Below are 21063 nucleotides of genomic sequence, written 5' to 3' on the forward strand. Positions count from 1 at the left end.
AACCTGCAGAGTGTTCCTACAAGACAAAGCCGCTGCTAATGGACAGGTGGAATAGTATCTACATCCACACCTGCCAGCAATCCAGGAGATTTATGGTTCATTCTCACCATCTGGACTTCATTCCTGAGATTTTGTTTCAGCTTTGCTACATTGTTCACTCTCAAAGCTGTGAGTGACGAAACCCTTCTCTTATCCGTCATGATCATATGTCTAAAAACAATAGGAGTTGAAATGTTTTGGGGAAATGCCGATGAAAGGTTTCTAGGCAGCAAACAGTCATATCAGTAATACCAACATTTCAGGGCGGAATGCTTGGGGAGTTTTGGCAGACCTCTCTCCCGGTGTGCACGACAGGGAAAGCCACATCAGGAGCTGCTGCTTGATGTGGAATTGATGTGGCTACCGCTGATCTGTAGCCGCCCGTTCCATCTTCTTGTGACTCTGCAGGGAGACGTTCACACTTGGTCAGATTTGTGTTTTTGAAATATTTCTAGACCTATAAAAGACCAGGCGGCCCACTGAGATGAAGTGGGGTGCATCTATCGGGGGAAGTCTGCTGAGATCAAATTTTCTTTTGGGTGTTTCATACCTGAGAGCTGTCTGGTTAAGCCACAGATCAGGGATGGGCAGCTCCAGGCCTCGAGGGCCAGTGTGTCTGCATGATTTCCTGCCCTATTCATGACTGATTACCTGGTTCAGGTGTGGCATACCCTTGAGGCCTGGAGTTGCCTATCCCCGCCGTAGATTAATCTCTCTGACTTGCCTCCTGCTTTTATCTCACACTTGTGTGGTTTGACTCGTTCACTACAACCTGTCGTGTGTGCACTACAGGCTCACCGAGTGGTCTGCGACCCTGATACTATAGGCCCTGCATGCCCTGCAGAGGACCCGCATCCACCCTTAATGCTACGTTTACATGTCTTCAAGTGATCAGATCCAATGAAAAGTTTATGTAAATGTTTGTAAATGCCTTAAAAACTCAAATTCTTTTAAGTTTTTTAGGGCTGTATGTTCAAAACGTGCAGCCATTTAATGAGTCTTGAAAATGAAACTGGCTTTGTCTAACTTTGTCCCGTCAGTCTTGGATTAGGTATCGACATATGATAGCATCCTTCAAAACACAGTAATACCAAATGTTTGAAAATTGATCAGTGGGTGGCTAGTTGGTTTAACCGTTCATTGGTTTATTCGTTCATTGGTTCATTCGTTGGTTGGTTTGTTGATTGAGTGATTGATTGGGGTGGGATCGGTTGGTGGCTTGTTGGTTTAATCGTTCATTGGTTCGTTGGTTGGTTTATTCGCTGGTTTGCTTGTTTTTTTCGTTTGTTCATTGATTTATTTGGTTTATTTCAAGCATAGATTGTGGACAGTACAAGACAAAAAAATCCCAGAGTTTTCAAACTCATTACAGAAATAATGAAATGCATTGATTAAAAAACAAAACAGACAAAGACACACTTCTATCACATTTGATTTAAGAAATATAGTAATTATTAACTAAAGTCTAGTAGAGTTATATTGCTTGAAAAGGAGTGAGAAGAAACAAACTTTTATAATCCCACCCCTATGTAATTACTGCATTTTTTTTGTTTTGCATAGTTTTCGTAATCCGTAATAATGGAATGGAAGTCTACAATAAAAAGCTTGGATCAACATTCACAAGATGTTCACTGCTTTAGCATTTCACGCCAAGCCTTTTCAAACTGTAGGTTCACTTGCTAGTATTGTCTAGCGACATTCTAGTGCTAACTCCGTATGCTGAAAGGCGCTGAATGCTGGGTCTTGAACACGCATCAGATGCATGAACATAGCATAAGGGCAGTTGTGACTAATGTTTTACCCTCCATCAATCCACTGTTGGAATCTGTCAACTACTTTTATTGGAAGCATTTAGTGGGAGCCAATCAAACGACGAAGCCAATTGAGTGAAAGTCATTAATTCGTTCTAATTGCTGGTTGACGAGGACTATTTGGAGCCGGCGACCCACTGGGATGGCCCTGCCACCTCCTCTCCCAAGCGAATGCTACCCCGGTTTGATCTGCACTAATCCAATTAACACCTTAACAGGCACACCTGGGCTCTTCACGGATGGCTCTGCCACTGGTGTGTGCGCAGACTGAGCATGCTCAGAGGCGCCGGCTTCACAGATGGGTCTTTGATAGCGGTGGTGGTGGCAGGGATGGAGAGATGATTGCACTTTACTCAAACGCTCTCACACCTCTGAACACACATACACCACAAACTGCATGTTCTGCAAGGGTTTGTGGTATTACGGAATCATTTCAGAGCCTAATATACATCTAACTGCTCACTAAATGACGCGATTAGCCTGTGGTCTGAGAGCACCTGATTCGATTAGGCTCAGCCTCTGCTTGCTGCTGTAACTCTGCGCAGATTTAAACCCAACCTTGACCGCAATTAGCCCCATACTTAGAGAGGACTGAGTGACACTGTGCTGCAGCAGCTTTTCCTCCGGATTCTAATTGGCCTGATGAGAACGGATAAATATGGTCAATTCGGCACCGCAACCTTTACAATGAGCATATATGCAAAAGCTATAGAAATGTAACTAGATTTAGGGACAGACATGTTTCTGCATTTATGTTAATCTCAATTCATTTACTTTATTTAAACTCAGTTTGTTGTTTTATGGAAAGCTCCAAATCTCTGGAGTGATTCATTGATGTAGCGATGCAGGGCAGAAATCTATGGTTTTATATTACACTTAAATGTACTTAATTTCCCCTTGCAGGTAAATTCAATTCACTTTTATTTATATAACCCAATATTACAACACAGTTCATCATCATAAAATATAAACAACAGCTGATTGCTAAACTAAACTAAACTGGTTATCCCCTCCCTCTTTCTTGGTTAGGAAAAACTCCAAAAACTTTTTTGTGAAAAACGAAAAAAAAGAAACCTGAAGGAGGGATCCTCTTCCAGGATAGACAGGCGACGTACCAGGACTATTAAAGAAGAATTAGCTTAACTATCTCTACAACTACAGGTTTGTGTAGCAGATGGGCTTCAACCAGATGAAACTGGGGGACAGCTCGGGTGCGAGACAAGCCAGAGGCGAGGTCCACGGCCAAGAACATGAGCACTGCTGATCCACTTGGAATCTGGAATCTCTCAGTGACAACACATCAGTGGCAGGCCGTGCATTTCACACCTAGGCCTTCAGTAGTGCTCCATCTGAATCAATCCAACCCTCATTAACTATTTTATGGCAATAAAACTTCTAGTGCAGGTACAGCTGCCACACACACACCAAAAGCATAAAAAATAACCTGATAAAATTTCAATATTATGTAGGGAGATAGCAAAATTTTACTCACCAAAAATCCAGATTATTTAAACACAAAATCCATCCTTTCTATCCTCAAGAAGATTTCAATCACTCTGTCATGCAGAATCCGTGCGTTTCGCAGATAGAAAGTGTTCCGTGGCTGTGATAAGCTGGAAAATGTTCTGGTATTCCTGAAGCCTCTTGTGGTCCAGGAGGGAGACAAACATCAGTTTTTGTGATCTTGAAATCTGGTCTGTGTCTGGAAAATAATATTGTCGGTAGTGCGCGCGAGGATTTTGCGCTGCACCTCTTCGTGAGCTCGGAGCGCCCGCGGTGCGTTCAGGGGCCTCGTAGATTTCCTCGTATCAGCTTCACTCCCGCTCAACGGAGTCACGGAACTCCTTTACCCGTGCCAGACAAAACTGTGCCACAACTTTACCCAGACATTCATTTTCCACCAAAAATCAGACGATGAGACGCTTTCCACTGGTAACATCTTCAAACCTGACACGCCGCTCCTCGGCACCTGTGTCCGTCACATATCGCAGAACCAGAGCGAGCTGCGAGCTGTCCAATCAAAGCTCGTGTAAATGATGACGTTTCCGTGCGCCTGCTAGCTGGCCTTGGTGTCGCCTACTCCAAATCTGATTGGTTGAAGCAACAGTTTGGTCGACAATTATTTTATGCTACAGGGCCCGCAGAACTGATTGTGAAGGCCTCCGGGCAGATTTCTTTGACCCTAGCAAAAAATGGTGCTGCAATGTGATTGGTTAATGCTTAAATAGGAAAATACACGTCTGGAAGCAGCGCGACCAGGGAAACAGCAATGAAAGGACGAAGACAGAGCATTTGGAATTATAGAATACGTATTCACGGAAATAAATAATAATTAATATCAGTCTGTGATTCAGATATTTTTAGGCCAGCAGAGAAGGCCTTGCAGGCCCTGACGGCCCGCCACTGCAACACATGAATCACACTGCACCAAACAGAAGCCTAGTGGTAGCAGCTATCTTACCTTAAACTTTAAAACATTTAGTTAAAACTTCAATTAAGACACAAATTATTTATTGAAAGTGACCACTACCACTATACAAATAAATAAAAACAAATACCAATGTTTACATTCGCTAAGCTTATCAAAATTCTAGATATGTAAACAAACAAAAAACACAATTTCACAATTATGCTACCTCTTCCAAACACAAAAACTTATTTTGGATAAATTGATTTTTTTTATTAATGTGTCTCCAATTGACATATTTATTATTGCAAATCCAATTTGTGCAATTCTATAGTCAATGATAACGCTTGTTTTTAGTATTGTCAACTCTAACTGAGGGTGCCTAAAAATAATATGGAATTTTGTGTAACTAAAGTTTGCCAAATTATAATATCTCTAGTGTATTTAGTAATTACCAATTCTATGTAATTACTCGATGCACAGAAACAGACAAAAACAGTTTCTCTAAAGTAACGTGTCAAAGTCAAGGCCCGGGGGCCGGATCCGGCCCTCCGGGTAATTCAATCCGGCCCTTCAGATCATTTTATTTTATTGTTATTAATGACCTGATGTTATCTTGTTCTCATTTCTAACTTGTACCATTTTGAAAAAAAAAATATTTTTACAGAGTAAAATATTGAACATTATTTAAGGTTTAAGTTGATTTATTGGAGAATAATTTTACTGCCTGTTTTTACTCATAATAACGTTAAAAAGTTACAGTTTTAAAAATGTAGTTTTAGAGTATTTATCCTGTCCGGTCCACGACATAAGGTGTGTTCTGGATTTTGCCCCCGTGTGATTGAGTTTGACTCTCCAGCCTTTAGGGGTTTGTCATTTTTAAAAGATTTCAGAACACACGACTGAAAAACTTGTTGCTTCTAAATATCTTAAATAATAGATTGTTATTCCTGAAAAATATATGCTGTCCTGAAGGCGGTTTATGTTGTAAAGTCTTCCTACATGTCTGTTTGATTCCCGGAGCTTCAGAAATGGAAGCCGTCTATGAGCCTGGGGGGCCGTTGTAACACCACACGGAGCTGCGCGGACTTCTCTCTGATAAAAGTTTGCAGGAAACTTTTTTTTCCCTCCAAGTCTTTTGCTCTAAGACATAAATCAGTTAATAAATGAATAAATGATCTGAACTGAACTGACTGCAGCGTCTCCCCTTAGAGAAGCTCGTGGGGCTTTTTACTCAGAAATTTGTCTTGTTATTTATTTATTTGTTTTCTCTTTGAATGTTTCTGCTTTTTCCTCAACAGACTCTCAGCTTTCTGTCCACATGAAAAAAGTCACTTCAGATCGATCACAGAACGTTGTGATTTTAGGTTTTTGTCCTTCTATTTAAAACTCAGATTTTATTGTAGTTTTTGTCGGTTCTGTATTTGTCAAACTTGTATTTGCTGTGAAGTTTGATAAATAAAAAATGATTTTATATTCAATCTGTGGCAACAGAGTCTTGTTGTCCACTAATTGCTGCAGGTATGTTTAAACACGAGTCATTGTGACTCTTATAAAACATCAGAGTAACCCGTGAAGATTCTCTGATTCGGCTGCAGCTAACAGACTCCAGACTTCACTTGGCTCGTAAAACCGGCTTACTATTTTTTTTTTCAAACAAATTAAGGAAGTAAAGATCTTCGATAATTCTCTTTTAACAGTCCAAACGTTTTAAGTGAAAGTTAATCAAAGGGAAGACTCCCAAAGTTCTTAACAAGTCTGTATGTTTGTAGAGATTTAAAATCACATTTAAATCTTCCTTTGACAACAATTAGATTTGTTTTTTATGTTTTTTTTAAAGGTTACACTTTTTCACTTTATACACTATTTGATCAGTCTGCCCACAATGTTTCAGCTTAAAACTAGTTGTAAAAATGTTATTGATTTGATTTTAGATATAAAAAAGTGCATGTTGAATATGTTTTTTATTATTTGTTTTGTAAGCCTTAAAATGAACCATTTTACATACAAAACATGAAAGACGTTTCTAAATGTCTTTCTACAATATTTTAATTTAAGAATATTTTAGATGTAGCTGGGCTAAATACTATGACATTTTACACGTTTATAAAATGTTATAACCACAAAAATCACAAATAAATGTTAATAAATCCCCTCAGACCATCAGAGATTATTACATTTATGACATGTACAAAAGAGTCAAACCATGTCTAATGTTTTATCTTTGTATTGTTGGAGATGCTACAAGTCCAGTTACAATGTTTTGGGGCCATTTTATTCCACAAATGTTCTGTAAATCCGAATTAATATTTTTGTTTGTATTCTTTTAAATATGAGAAACAATCTAATTTAAAAATATATATTTTCTACATTTTAGTCGCAAAGCAATTGTGATCAAGCTCCTATATATATTCTGTTTTTTTGTCTTAATTTTTTATTATCATTATTTTAATTATTATTATTATTAAGATAATTTAATGATTATTACTTTATTGCTTACAATGTTTGGTAACACTTCAGATGAGGTACTACACAACACTCAATATAATGTTGACAATGATAGTTCATAGATTTGTTAATTAATATGATCTTTGTAGACAAAAGTCTCACTTTAGATATTAATAATTCTTACCAAAAATAAGCCTTATGTCTTACTAAAACCCTATAAACACAATAATTATGTTTGTTAATGTGTTATTAAAGCTCGTTATGGAATCTTATTAGTAAGTGTTACCACGTTTTTGTATACTTTAAATATTTATCCAGTTCAGAAGGTCCTGGACATGTTTTCTATTCATGTTTCTACTCAGTTTCAATTAAAAACAAGTCATTTTTTTCTAGAATTAAGATGGTGATTTTTTTTAGTATAATATTTATTTGTAAATTGTAGAAACGGGAGAAAATGAGAAGACTCACTCTTAAAGAGAGTTTTTACAATAGATTTAAAGGAAAACTGCTCACAAACAGAAAAGTGCCTCTACAACAGGCAGTTATTTACTTTGTAAAATAATTTTATTCTGAAAAAAGTTATTTACTGTCAGCTACTGAGTCTCTCAGTAATGAGTGAGATCGTCGTCTTCAGTGACTTCACCGTCACTTTTGTTTAATTATGTCAAAGATTCACAGTTTAAAGGGATTTTCAGAAGAATTTGCTCAACAATTCTGTTTTTTTTTTAAATAAGAAGTTTACTATCTTTGCCCTTTTTCTGTACATGGATGAGGCCCTCAACATTACATATTGTGACATTCTGAGAAAACTGGACATAAAAGAGCCGGACAGTAATGTAACATTATTGTCTGTCACATGTATGCAGTGCAGCCGATGACAACATTCAACATCCGCCCAGTTAGAAAAGAACAAACCATTTGATCTCCTCAAGAAGCAGTATCTGCTGAGAATTCAAATCAGGTCCTTCAAAATAAGACTTTCTATCAGCGTTCAACAAATGGTAAAAGTTGGAGATATAAAAGACATTTGACAGGATGTTATAAGCACTAAGAGTGAAAAGCTTTTTTAAAAACGACTAAAACATAAAAGAGAGTTTTTACCAGTTTATGAATGAAATCTCACTCTTTGTGTCCATGAATAACTGTATTTACACACATATTTACTCAAACAAAAGTCATTCCTTATGTTGACTTTTATCAATCCAACTGTAGCAATATCTATTTCCATAAACATGTATTTAGAATCATACTTCCTCCTACAGTGAAAAGCGTGTATCTATCCATCCCGCCATCATCCCGCCCTCATGCCGCCATCATCCCGCCATCATCCCGTCCGTTTGTATTGTCCCCGTGAGCGTCTCCAGGCGCCTCCAGCTGCAGCTCCGCTCCAGGTGGATGATCTCTGATTGACTGCCAACACATTGCAGAGCATTGTTTGTCAGTTTTGGAGAATTCACAAGAACCCTCACAACGATGTGTCATGGATACACGCCAGTCTTTGGAAGTCGCCAAGGATGCTGGGAAATGACACATTGTTTTAGGGCCGCTGGAAGCCGAGTTAGGCTCGGATTACCTGCATATGTAGAATCTGGTAACTTTGAGTGTGAAGTATGACGATCCGTAATCCTTTTTCCGTCTCACATGGCGTTCTGAAGGTGATTCCAACAGAACGTGTCGGCTCTGAAAAGGAAAACAAGGGCAGCAAAAAACCCAAAAAGACCCGATCAAACCAAAGACATGTTTTCAGCTGCTGTAACAATTCTCTAGCAAGAAGAGAAAGATTTGATATCAGAGTTAGAAGTACAATGCAGGAAGAAGCGTGGAACGGCAGAACCCTCTCAAAGAGCTTTAGCCTCAGCAGTTGGAGAAAATTGCAGTTGTTTCACATGAGTGCGTGTTGAATTGCTCTCTATTTTTCAAAGTGTCTTTCCAGGTGAATTATTTCAACTATTCATTTTGTTCATTTTACAGAAGAGCTGAAATCGTGGCAGCCGTCCACTTGTCAAGTCTGTGTTTCCAGAGAAGAAAGACGTGTGCGTGTCTGTCTTTAATTGTAGAGACACTGTGGGGTTTTGTCACGATTTATCAGCTCAATTATTTTGCTATAGGAGGATCAGTTCTTCTGACATTAATGGCCAAAAAGACTAAATAAAAATGTTCCTTTAAAGCTAAGTTAAGACTTAATCACACACATATATATATATATATATAGTGATATCTGCTGATCAGACCAACTGAAGACAAAACATTTCGTAAATTAACATTAATGACTGAATGCATAACAACTTACTTCAGCTAAACAAAGAACAAAATGGAGGTTATTGTCTGGAGTCTAAAGAGAAATTGTTGAAGGTCACTATAGAGCTTCAATCTATTCACCTAAAAACCACCAACCAGGCCAGAAACCGGGTTGTTGTCATGGATACAGACTTATGTTTGGATGAACACATTAAGGTAGTCAGTAAATCACGATAGAGTATTATGGCCATTTTACAAACACAAAAATAATTACAACTTTAAAGTTGTAAATGTTAAATTGTGAAAATAAAGTTGAATATTTCTAAATTTTAAAAGACAGGCTCATTTTAGATCTTTTTTTTTTTGTAATTTTACGTGATTTAAAGGAGTAATTTTTTAATTTTAAAAATCATGAATCTACGACTTTAAAACACGTACATTTGCAAAAAAAGAAAAGTCATTTATTTACTAGAATTTTTTTTTTATCTGAGCCGTGCTCGTAGAGGACAGTTTTATTTTCATATAGATTTCAAAAACAAAGAAATTCTGAAGCTTTTGGTGACTCAAAATCTTATTATTGTAACAAACAGGAGACAGCTGGTTCCACCTGTGCAGGTTTATTCGTTCAGACAGGAATGAAGCACAGCTAAAAGTCCACAAAGCTGAATCAGGGTCAGACATGCAGAGGTCAATCACGAGCATGAGGTCATCCAAGAGGAGAGTAGAGGTGTCAGAGTCTGGGCGGGGGTCAGGGCAGGCGGCAGGTAATCAGAGCTGAAGCAGGATCAGAACCAGAAGAATAAAAATGATCTTTTTTTTCACAAATTTTTCAATTTGAATTAGTTTAAATGCTTAGAAAACTTTTCTTTTTTTGTAATCTCAGAACTGAACATGTTTTCAGTTTTCTGTGAGGAAAAGAAAAACTTGTTCTGTATTTTATCCAGGATTTAATCAGCTCAGCTCATTAGAAAGAGAGTGTTAAATGAAGTGCTTTTAGTCTGCAGCTGCCAAATCTGAAAAGCCCCCAAAAAATTCACCTTCAGGAGCCGTGGACTCACACAACCACTGAAACATGCTTTATGGGCTCGCTATAAAACCAGTGAGCGCTGAAGGACCAAGGCTAATTGATGCAATATTGATGTGAACATTAAAGGAGAACAACATATTGTCAAAATACAGCAGCAATATTTTCTGATAACTTTAATAATCCAACAAAAAATAAAAAAACCCTAAATTTTAGTTTTAAAAAGGTGAAGCCATCGTTTTGTGACAAATAAATATTTAATATGTCTTTATTTCTCACAAAACATGAACAGTGTTCTCACTATTGACTGTATATAGAGAACTGGACAAAGCCAGTGCGGCATCATTCAGAGAGAATGACTTGCTCCCTGTTCCAATCAAATTAAATCAATTCAGTCACTATTTTTTCCACGATATGTTCGTCGCCATTTTGGAACCGGACGTCCTCAGTACACAGTGATTTGTCGGTGTCGGTCTGAGTCAACGTTTCTATGGTAACCTTTCTCTCCAATCAGCAGTGACAATGTAAGAAGGCCACACCCCTGTCACTGAAAGCAGCTCAGGAGAATCTTTGAAACAGTTCGACGTGAGACCACCCACTTTTACTGAAGCATCTGATTGGTCGGTTTATAACTTGAGTAACTTGCTATACAGCAAAATATTATGAAGAAAAATAGGATTATTAGGAAGATGTTAAGAGCAACAACGGTTATTGTGTACACAGCGTAAACTTTCTAATTGGAGTGTTNNNGGGGGGGGGTCACTCAGTCCAGTTCTCTACATACAGTCAATGGGTCTCACCAAACGTGATTCACGTATCAGATCTCTATTTTGACACATGTCAAATTTGCTGCTGGACCGTTCAAAAATGTTTTCAGAAGCTTGATGCTCCAGATTTTTGTGGGAGGAGCTTCTGTCAAAAGTTTTTTGCCTCATCGCTATATGGAAGCATAAACTGTATATATAATTTACTATGGTAGGAAGACATGGGTGATGTTGAGAGATCAAGTTTATTTATTTTGAATATTATTACGTTTTGTTTTTTTTTTTGTTTTTTTTTTCTGGCAATTTTATGGAGCTATTTTGAGGCTAACATTATTTAAAATCCAAATTAAAAACAATCGAAAAAAAAATTCGTTGTTTGGCCAAAAAACTATAAAATGTCCAAAACTTTTTGGTATTCTATAATAAACGTAATTATTTTCCGCTTCACATGTTCTGTTTTTTAGGTTTCAAAACTCAAAATTTAAATTTGAAAAAGTTTTTTTTTGGTTTCAAATCTTTTTTTCACTTTCAACTCTTTTTTTTCCTTTTCAAATTGGAAAATTTCAGTTTCAAAACTTTTAGTATCGTTGTGGCGGGTGTGGGCGGGGCTAACCCAAAGGGCCAATCAAAATCGATGAGGGTGGTAACTTGAGTCCCGGTGCATTCACTGACTCTGAGAACTGTGATAATTATGGAGCTATTTTGAGGCCAATATTTTAAACTTAAATAAAACAAATTGAAAAAAATATTGGTATTTGGCCAAAAAGAAATGTCTACAAAGTTATGCAATTGTTAAATACATTTATTTTCAATGTTCTGTTTTTTTTTTAGGTTTTTTAGGTTTCAAAACTCAAAATTTCCATTTAGACTCTTTTTTTCCCATTTTCTAATCTGAAAATTTCTGTTTCAAAACTTTTGGTCTCGTTGTGGCGCGATGGGGCGGGGCTAACCCAAAGGACCAATCAAAATCGACTTCAGTCCCGGTTCATTCACTGACTCTGAGAACTGTGATAATTACAGTCAAAAAGTGTCTGTATTATCTGACATGCATTAAATAAGATAGAATTCCATTTGTTTGAAGTTATATCTTTATCATTTTTGGATCGGTTTGTGTTTTTACTTCTTTAGATTTTAAGGACGATGTCCTTCTCATAGAAAATCTTCATCTCTTCAGGCCTTTTTATGTCTTCTGGCTCTCTCTGTCTGGGTGAGGAAAGGTTCCATACGGCTCGTTCTGATGGATCAAATATGATAAATGGTTCATTTGAGCAGAACACAGTAAAGTCATCGTGACCCGCTCCTTTGCTGAAATGCTACACGAGTTGCTTCAGATGGAGGCAGGATCCTTTCCATGGTTTATTAGGCGTTCACTGATTTGCATGCAGTGAGGTTAGTGGTAGAAATGATGGATGGTGAAGTCAAGATAATAGCCTGGGAATTCTACATATGAGATGTCAAGTGAAGTTAATGATGTAGCCAAGAATCTGTATTCCATACATGGATGTGTTTTCCCCGTGTGCCATCAAGGATGATCTCAACACAGAATTTGAGAATGAATTGATGGTATTTGTAGTTCTTATTGATCGTTTTAAAGCAAAAACAACAAGAGGGACGTAATCAGTGTGGAAGGACATGCCGGAGGCTACGCTCAAACTGGTTGAAAATGCAGATCATAAACACAAAAATCAATGAGTGAGTTAAAAGGGCATCATAAATCTGGCATTATTTGAACCTCTTAAGAATACGAGGGGAAGATAGATGATTGCAGCATACCTCAGAAGATGATATGGATTTTTGTTTTCATTCATGACATGAGCCTTTGCAGCATCACTGTTGGCATTTTTATACATCAGGTACTTCTTGTTCTCTGCAGCAAAAACAAACGTCTAATGTAGTGTTAATTTCTCCAATGTTTTAATTTGCTTTTGGTTCAAAATTCAAGAAAACAAATCTCACCCAACTATTTTTGTTTAGTTTCTGAATTAAATCTCTTTTTACACTTTAACTAAGTATACCATGCAAAATTAACATTCTTCCCTTTAAAGTGTATTATAATGTTCATTCCTCACTATAAACAACCCAAAGTAGTATTTTGATCCATTCACGTATTTCTGAGTAATTCTCTAAAAACCTGCACTCTAAGGACCAGCCCCTCCCAGCCTACGGAAATGAGTGGTTTCTCACGAGCTGATGTCACAGAGTGAGAACCGCCCCTTTCAGGAGGACTCTGTTCTGCCAGCTCCGCCCCCAGGCTAACATAAACACCAAGGCTATGTTTGAATTCCCTCACTAACCACGAACTACTAAAAAACTATATTGTGCGGAACTGTATAGTGTCCTCGATTTTAAAGGTAATTCGGACACGATGTTCACTACTTTTCTTTCATTTTTATAAACACCAAATATGACGTCAATGATGTCCCGCACTGAAAATCGAATACATACGAACATTTCACAACGTTTATTAATGACTCCACTGTGTTCTGATGGTGAAAATGTGGATGTTTGATCAGAAATTACATTTAAACACATTTTTTGTTTGAAATTGTTCAAAAGCAATGCATTGTGGTCTATATTCGCTAATTTAGTAAGCATCGATGCATGGTAGTTTTTCGCAAAGACTTTTGGGAAATTTCTAGTACACTTGATTTTGGAATTAGTTGATTCGGACAGCAATAAAAATGGCAAACGCAGTATATAGTGAGTAGGGAATTCAGACATAGCTCAAATTTCTCTATGAAGCTAGCGGTTCTCGGCCGCTAGCTTCATTGCTCAGATAGCGGTTCTAAAGGCAGATATTTTCATGGTCAAAACACAGACAAGCTGCGGAGGTCGGTTCTAGACTGACGTTATAAAATGTGTTCTGATGATGAAAATGTGCATGGTTTATTGAAAATTACTTATTTTTGGCAGAAATAGTTCAAACACAATGCATGTTGCCTATATTCACCAATATAGTGAGCATTGATGCACACTGGTTTTTCATTAAGACTTCTGGGAAAATTTAGGGTGCACCGTTTGGGAATTGCAGATTTGGACAGCACTACAAAATGGCGAACATGCTATAAAGAGTGTGGAGAAAGAATCTGGACAGCCTTATATTTGTGTGGGAACAACAGAACATCGCAACTTACTTTAAGAAATCTCACAGACTGATTTTCCTGCTTCCTCTGGCTGATTCTTGTAAAAGAAAAACATCTTTTATTCTGATTTTTAACTTGTTGAGGGAAAGGAATTTTTTTCTCCTTTTGTAGTTCTTTTTGTCGAAAGGTTTCTGACTCTTTGTAACGTCGGGTTGAACAGGTTCACTCAGCACTTTCTGTCAAAATACTCAGAAAAGCAAACAAAAGGGAAGAAAAAGCCCAGACTCAACGCTCCTCCTGGTTTGTCGCCGCTTCCCCTCCTGTATTACTCTGCCGTTCCTCTGGAGGAATGCTTAACTTACTCTGATGAAAGAAATAGGCTGCTTGTTTAGGATGTGTTGCCCTAGATAAGTCTCACGCGCCTACAGCCCAACTGTAATTAGCTTTTGTCAGGCTGATTAATTATGAGTCCATAAAAACAGAATACTCGACTCTGCCAGCAACCTGTGAAGTATTTCAGTAATAATGTCGGATAAAAAATAAACCTTTCTTTTTTCATTCTATGAGAATAAATACTCCTGGGAAGACAGTACATAATCTTCTAAACAATAAACAGAAATACGTCTGTTTTTACAGAATATCCAATGAAATCAGTGGCAGATTGAAAAGCTGAGTAAATGTTTTACCTGATCTGCAACGTTTTTATTTTACTTTGTTTTTTCGGCTGTAACTTGTAATACATTCATCTGTTTGATCTTCTGTTTGTTCAACTTTTTCTCCATCAAGTTTGATTTCTCACCTCAAACGTTGAGGATTTTTTAGTCTGAGGACAGACTTTTGAGACTGAAGTCTTTTATTGTAAAAGAACGTCTGTGCAAATGTGTTGGAATAAACCGATGAAATTAAAGTGGCGCATCAACATGCTTGAGCTGTTGTTATCGTCCAATATGCTGGGCCAAGTACCATCTGGATTCCACACATGTTAATGAAAGCCTTTCCAGTTTGTGATAAAAGAGGCTGTAAAACCCAAAGGACATAAAACTCCGTCCCATTGGCAAAACCCCGACAAAACAAACGCAACGACTTCAACTCAACAGGAGCAAATCTGGAATGGTTTGTTCGAGAATTTAAAGGAGGATGTTTCTGCTGTTTCTGGTTTTTAAGTTTTGGTCTGTTCAGAACAGACTCGTGAACGTTTTGTTTTTTCTCATTTAAGATAAAACGATTGATTCTCAAATAGGGGAAAAGCTTGTTAGCCACAAATGAAGTGTCACCTAACGCAGCAACAAAGGATTGTGGGTCATTTCTGAGGAGTCAGTGGGCTGAGTTTGACCTTTAATTTGCAGGAGTTGGAGAAAAGTCTCAGCTTTGTGTCTCTGTTGCTGCTAAACTCACTTTTTAACTCTTCAGTGTCACAAACTGTTAACAAGAGGAAACTTCTCACATGACGATTCAGACATGATGTCCCAAACATACCGGAGAAGTCTGAAGGAGAACATGATCTTCATCGTCTGCCTGCTCATCCCAACAAATCTGATGGAAAAAAGAAAGAAAAGTTTAGATAAAATTCCTTTTTTAGGATTGTTTGTAGCTTATAAAGTTACATGTTGAGATTGTTTTGAGTTAGTGCACCAAAAAACTTTATCCTGACTTCAAAAGAGTGTTTTTATGTATTTATCTTTTTAGCTAATGCGTCTTTCTTCTGGAAGGCAGCGATAGGAATGAGCTTTCCCAGAGGATCTGTGGGCCCTTGGAAAGCTCTTTACTTGATGACTCAAATGTTTTAGGCCAGAAATGGAGAAATCTTGGATGTAAAAACAGCCGGAACACCAAGTTAAATGAGAACAATGAACAATAAACAAATAAAATATGTTACAGAATGTGACATGACAGTAATACAATGTGCAATAATGAAAAGTTGGGACTTTGTGCAATAACATGCGGTCACTACTGCATCACGCCTCTCTCTGCAAAGAACATATGTTTCTATGTTCTTATATCATCTTTCTCATTTCTATTTGTATTTTTATTTATCATCCTGTATTGTTGGAAGAATTCCAATGAACTTGTTTCTGAACCTTTAACTTGTACAAATGGCAATAAACTCCCAAACTGCCAAAAGAACTCTTAAACTCTTAGAAGTTATATTTATTCTACCTCTCCTCAGTTTGTTCATGGAACAGGATTATCTGGACAGTGGTCAATGCATTGGACAGATAACGACAGTATGTACTGAAATATAAGAGAAAAACATTCAGATGTGAAGCCCATGACGAGGAGAACTGGTGGAACCTTTGAGGAAAAGTTTAAGTGAATTCTGACATGAACTGTTTGCAGTTTTGCAAATATACAAAAAAGACTTTTCTTCAATGTTTTGACCTAAATTAGTTTTAAATAAATCCAAAAGAAGTCGTTTTTTTTTTTTTTTGCCTCTTTTCTTCAGCCAGTAAGCATTTGTAAACTGTCTAGAACTGGTGGTGTATAGATGTGCAGGAGATGATTCTTCATGACAGAAACTTAAACATTTAACAAATAAATGTTATACAGGTTGAGGACAACAGACAGAAATGAAAATAGCTGTGATGATTATTGACATGATCCTGAAATATCCCTAAAAAACAAATGAAACTGTTTAATTATTATAAGGATGCTGCTCAGTTTACATGCAGTGAATAGATTTCACATCACATCTGAAGCCTTCCATGTGCTGAGCCATCTCATTTTCAAAAGGGTTTTGGAGAAGCTCTTTACTGAGGAGGCGACGTTCTTAGCTGGAAGGCTAGTAAGTTAAATGAATAATGTTGGTGAGAGTATTTATGATGTGTCAAAGATCAATATTAAGCTTCTCAGCATAGACTGATAATAGATGAGACACTCAGAAACTGCTCATGCACGGCCCTGGCTGAAAGCCTGGAAACTGGCCCAGTGATCCCCGAGTTCATAGTAGGAGTGTGATCAGAAAGTCTCTGACAGACTGTTACGACATGGAGATCCGAATGGTCCAAACAGTTGGTAGTGCTCATGAAATCAGTGAAGTAATAACGTTATTCTCACAGCAAATTCAGTCAAAAATGTCATTAAGGATCTCAGAATTTCTCTGTGTTCTGGTATTTGCCTGTGAAGTCATCGTTAGGCTATCTCTTCATTCATCATCTATTATACTGTGCAGTGTTGCTGGAGCCTATCCCATCACAGGACCCACCCACTCACACTCATTCAGAAATCCTTCAGTCACCAGTCAACCCTTTTAAACATGACTTTTGACTAGGGAGGAAACCAGAGAGCCCAGAAAACCAAGTCAGTTTATATTTGTACTTTTAAAGCCCTTAAGCTAGCATACTTTTAACATTATAAGTATACACCAATATAGGATGATGAAACAACAACCCAAGAGGCTTTCTTAAAGTCCTGTTCCAATGAAAATAGTCTTTTTTGTGTTTCTAACATGTCTTATAGTAGATGACCCTGGTTAATAAACGATTTACTGTTAAAACGACCTTTCTGAATATTTCTTAATTCAAATCAGGAGCACTTGAAAACCAGATGCTTGAAAATGCTCAGACTAATCCTGGAATGGACGTGCAAAAGTCTTCCCTCCCCTGGCGTGCACCCTGGTCCGCTCACGCTCAGGTGTGCAAGACATGATGAGCGTTCAACACTGAATTGTTATTCTGGCTCAGAACTGTACGTCTGTTGCTTGTTATTTATGTGATGCTAATGCTAGCTTGAGGCTATAAACTCACAAAGGAGGCTGCAAACAAAGCTCTCAGCGACAGGGACGGGGCGAGTTGTTCTGTGTCAATAGTCCCGCCCACAAACCAGAATTGTATTTCTAAAGAGCTTCTACAGCTGAACATAAAATATTTCCAGCTCAGTGGCCTTGTGGTGGAGTGTCCGCCCTGACACTGGAAGGTCATAAGTTCAAATCCAGTCATACCAAAGACTCTAAAAATGGGGCCCAGTGCCTTCCCGCTCGACACTCAGTATTAAGGGGTTGGATTGGGGGGTTAAACCACTAAATGGTTCCCGAGCGCAGCTGTGTCTGCAGCTCACCCCTCCCCCAAGGGAGGGGCCAAACACGAAGAACAAATTTCACACATGTAGGTGTGTGAAAACTAATGACTTCAACTTTAACTCATAAAACTACAAAAACTTTTTTTTATTTATGCGGAAATCTTAATAATGCTAAGATTCTCCCTCCTGCCGATACCTGTGTGATAAATTTGAATGTTCTTTTACCAATTCTCGAAGAATCGTTACATCCTCAGTTGGAGTGGAACTTAAAGCTACGTTCACACCAGCCTCAGCAACACGCGTTCAAGAAGCTGCTTTGAGTGAGACATAAATGTAAAGCTGCAGATTTGCAAATTTCCGGCTTTAAAATTGTCACGTTCACATATTGCGACGCAAGTTGTTCCAACCATTTTTGGTCTCTTTATGCAAAACGTTTGTCCACTGAATGTACGTTAAAAGTTGACCCAGGTTGACCAATCAGGGACTTGGAATTGGTAGTGATGTCTGGATATTGTTCACTTTAATTAATGAATGTGCCAACTGTTTAAAACTGATTACAGAGGAGGAATTAATAATTGAGGCTTTTGCCCGGCTGGAATTCTCTGACACCAAGTCTCTCATTAATCGGAATAGAGCTGCAAAAGAAAAAACCTGGAGCAAGATTGCAGAGATTTGCACCGCTCCGACGTGTTGCATCAAGCCTCTTCCAACTGTAGGTAATGGACACCTGCGATAAGCCCCTCCCTGCTCGCCCAGTGTGAACACCATGTGCTAAACGTGCGTTTAAGAACACATCAAATGCCCGATGCTGCAACCAGAGACGGCCTTATGTTAGTTTATTTATTAATTTAAATATTATTTTATTAGAACAAACTTTTATTCTTCACAGTAAAACATGCATTCTCTAAAATAAATCCACTGTTTTCAGTGCGTTAGTCGATCAAAAATGTACATTTTTAAAGGAAATTCTCCACCCTCAAAGCAAGAAAAACAACACAGCTATCAAGCTCCTGTCGGCATAAAGGTGAAAGAATTCATGTTGCTCATTTAAAAACACCCACCAGGCACTTTTTCATTTAACTCTTGTTAGATTTTTTCCTCTAAGCTGTCATCATTTGTCTTTGCGTTTGCACAGACGCCTGCAGAACATCAGCGCTCTGCTGCTGTGAGTCAGACTGAACAAAGAGATCGCCACCGATTTGATTGGAATATCACACCTATTCAGACGGTTAATGTGCTGTTCAGATGTCAGGCTGCACCCTCCTTTCCGACTAACCTTTCCCTCCGCATGTCCCTCTGTCGTCCTCTCTGCCTTCACGTGGATCAGTCTTTGCTGAAATCCTTTCCAGGCACAATGTGGAAACTGATGTTTTACTGGTGAATCAGAAGTTAATGAATAAATCTTTGCTTGACTCCATCTATAGCTTTTCATCCACCTGTAGGGGCGGAGCCTTTTTTGAAAGAATTCAGCTATTTTTATACACTTTTACTTCACACTATTTTACTTCATAAAATAGTGCTAAAAAAGTCAAAACAAGTTAGGGCATTTTGAATACAATGTGCTTTTCTTTGCTGTAATTGGATAAATCTACCAATAGATCTAGTAAAGTTTGAATTTTTAAGATTACTTAAATTCTTTTTGAAGCCTTGCCCTTTTATGGTCCCACTCCGATCATCTTTTGATCTGTTTTCAAACCGTTCTCAGTCGTCTTTTAATTATAATTATGCTTTTTTTGGCCAAAATAAAAAGCTGTGTTGTTCTCTAGGAGTTCATGACAAATTCACCTCTAAATTTTGGCCAAGACTGTTGGAGGGGAAGTAACTCTCTGCTGATACCCCATCATCCTTTAGTTTACACTCTCTCCTGCTAGCTCACAGACCGCCACAGGAAAACAAAGACGTTCATGGATCTATTTGTAGATGCATCAGAATGGAGCAGAGCAGGAAGCATTCGGCCCGCCCATGTCAGTTAATGGGTCATAACTGCACTGCAAAAGCGGAATCTTAAGAAAGTAAAAGACTATTTTAGGAAAAATTGTCTTATTTTCTGTTTTGCATGAAAAGGAATCTTTATAAATGACGTTTTTAATAACAAAATAAGCATGTCTTAGCAGCTAAAATTTGGGTATTTATTTATTTAGCTTATTTAAAGAAAATCTGCCCATGCGGTGAGACTGATTGACTTACTTCTTAAGGGTTTGCATTTGCTGTGAGAGCTCCTGTAAACAGCAGGTTTTTGTCTGCTCTTGTTTCACCACGATTTGAGTAAAGAAATACTCAGAGATGCAGTTTAAATCTAGAATGATTTTAAACATGTCCTCCATCCTAAAACAATGCCACAAGAACACCAAAAACACAATATTCTCCCTCTCATTGTCGCTATGTCAGATTGACTCGGTTGGGTGTTTTAAATCCCATTTCAGGAGAGCTTTCAGGTCATTTCAGAGCTTGTTCTGTTCATTTCACTATGTTTTTAGCTTTTATTATTGTTATTAATATTAATTTTTATTGGATAGAATTATCTCTCTATGTCCATCCATCCATCCATCTTCCTCCGCTTCATCCGGGACCGGGTCGCGGGGGCAGCAGTCTAAGCAAAGATGCCCAGACTTCCCTCTCCCCGGCCACTTCCTCCAGCTCCTCTGGGGGGACCCCGAGGCGTTCCCAGGCCAGCCGAGAAACATAGTCTCTCCAGCGTGTCCTGGGTCTTCCCCGGGGCCTCCGCCACCTCTCTATGTTTTGAATTAATTTGATGCTTCTTTTTTAAAGCATGTTGTGATTTGTTCTGGGAAAAAGGCTTTAGAATAAAGATATTCTGTATTCTATTCATCTGACTGGATATTTAGGGAAAAAGTAAATATTTAAATGAACTAGAAACTCTAGTATTTACATAGATTACTCTGGTAATTTAATAATACAGATTTTAAGATTATTTTTCTCAATAATTATACATAATTTATGAGCCAAATGAGACGAAGTAAGTCTGATTCTTGAAATAAGACCAGTTACTGTCAAAAATGAATGTATAAAGTAAATTAAACTTTTTTTTGTGCTTGTGCTTAAAATTCAATGTTTAAGATCAAATCACTCAACAAAATGTTCAAGATTTATTGTCTAAAACAGGATTGGACAAACTACGGGCCAAATGTGGCCCGTTAAGACATTTAATCTGGTTCACCAAATGGGAATAAATTATAATGATAATCCTTATTTGCTTTATTTTCCCTGTAAATGG

The 21063-nt window shown here is 37.9% G+C and overlaps 1 protein-coding gene and 1 long non-coding RNA gene across 2 annotated transcripts in view; one reads left to right on the forward strand and one right to left on the reverse strand.

Annotated features, from left to right (window-relative positions):
* Nucleotides 1-21063, forward strand: part of cdh13 (cadherin 13, H-cadherin (heart)) — a 431031-nt gene that overhangs the window by 283249 nt on the left and 126719 nt on the right. The window lies entirely within an intron of this gene.
* On the reverse strand, nt 7795-9125 carry LOC112152244. The gene is made up of 3 exons (XR_002920263.1): nt 8996-9125; nt 8279-8385; nt 7795-8115 (listed from the first exon to the last, which is right to left on the reverse strand). It is a non-coding gene; the product is annotated as an uncharacterized LOC112152244 (long non-coding RNA).

The sequence above is a fragment of the Oryzias melastigma genome, linkage group LG6, assembly GCF_002922805.2.
Source record: "Oryzias melastigma strain HK-1 linkage group LG6, ASM292280v2, whole genome shotgun sequence".
NCBI lineage: Eukaryota > Metazoa > Chordata > Actinopteri > Beloniformes > Adrianichthyidae > Oryzias > Oryzias melastigma.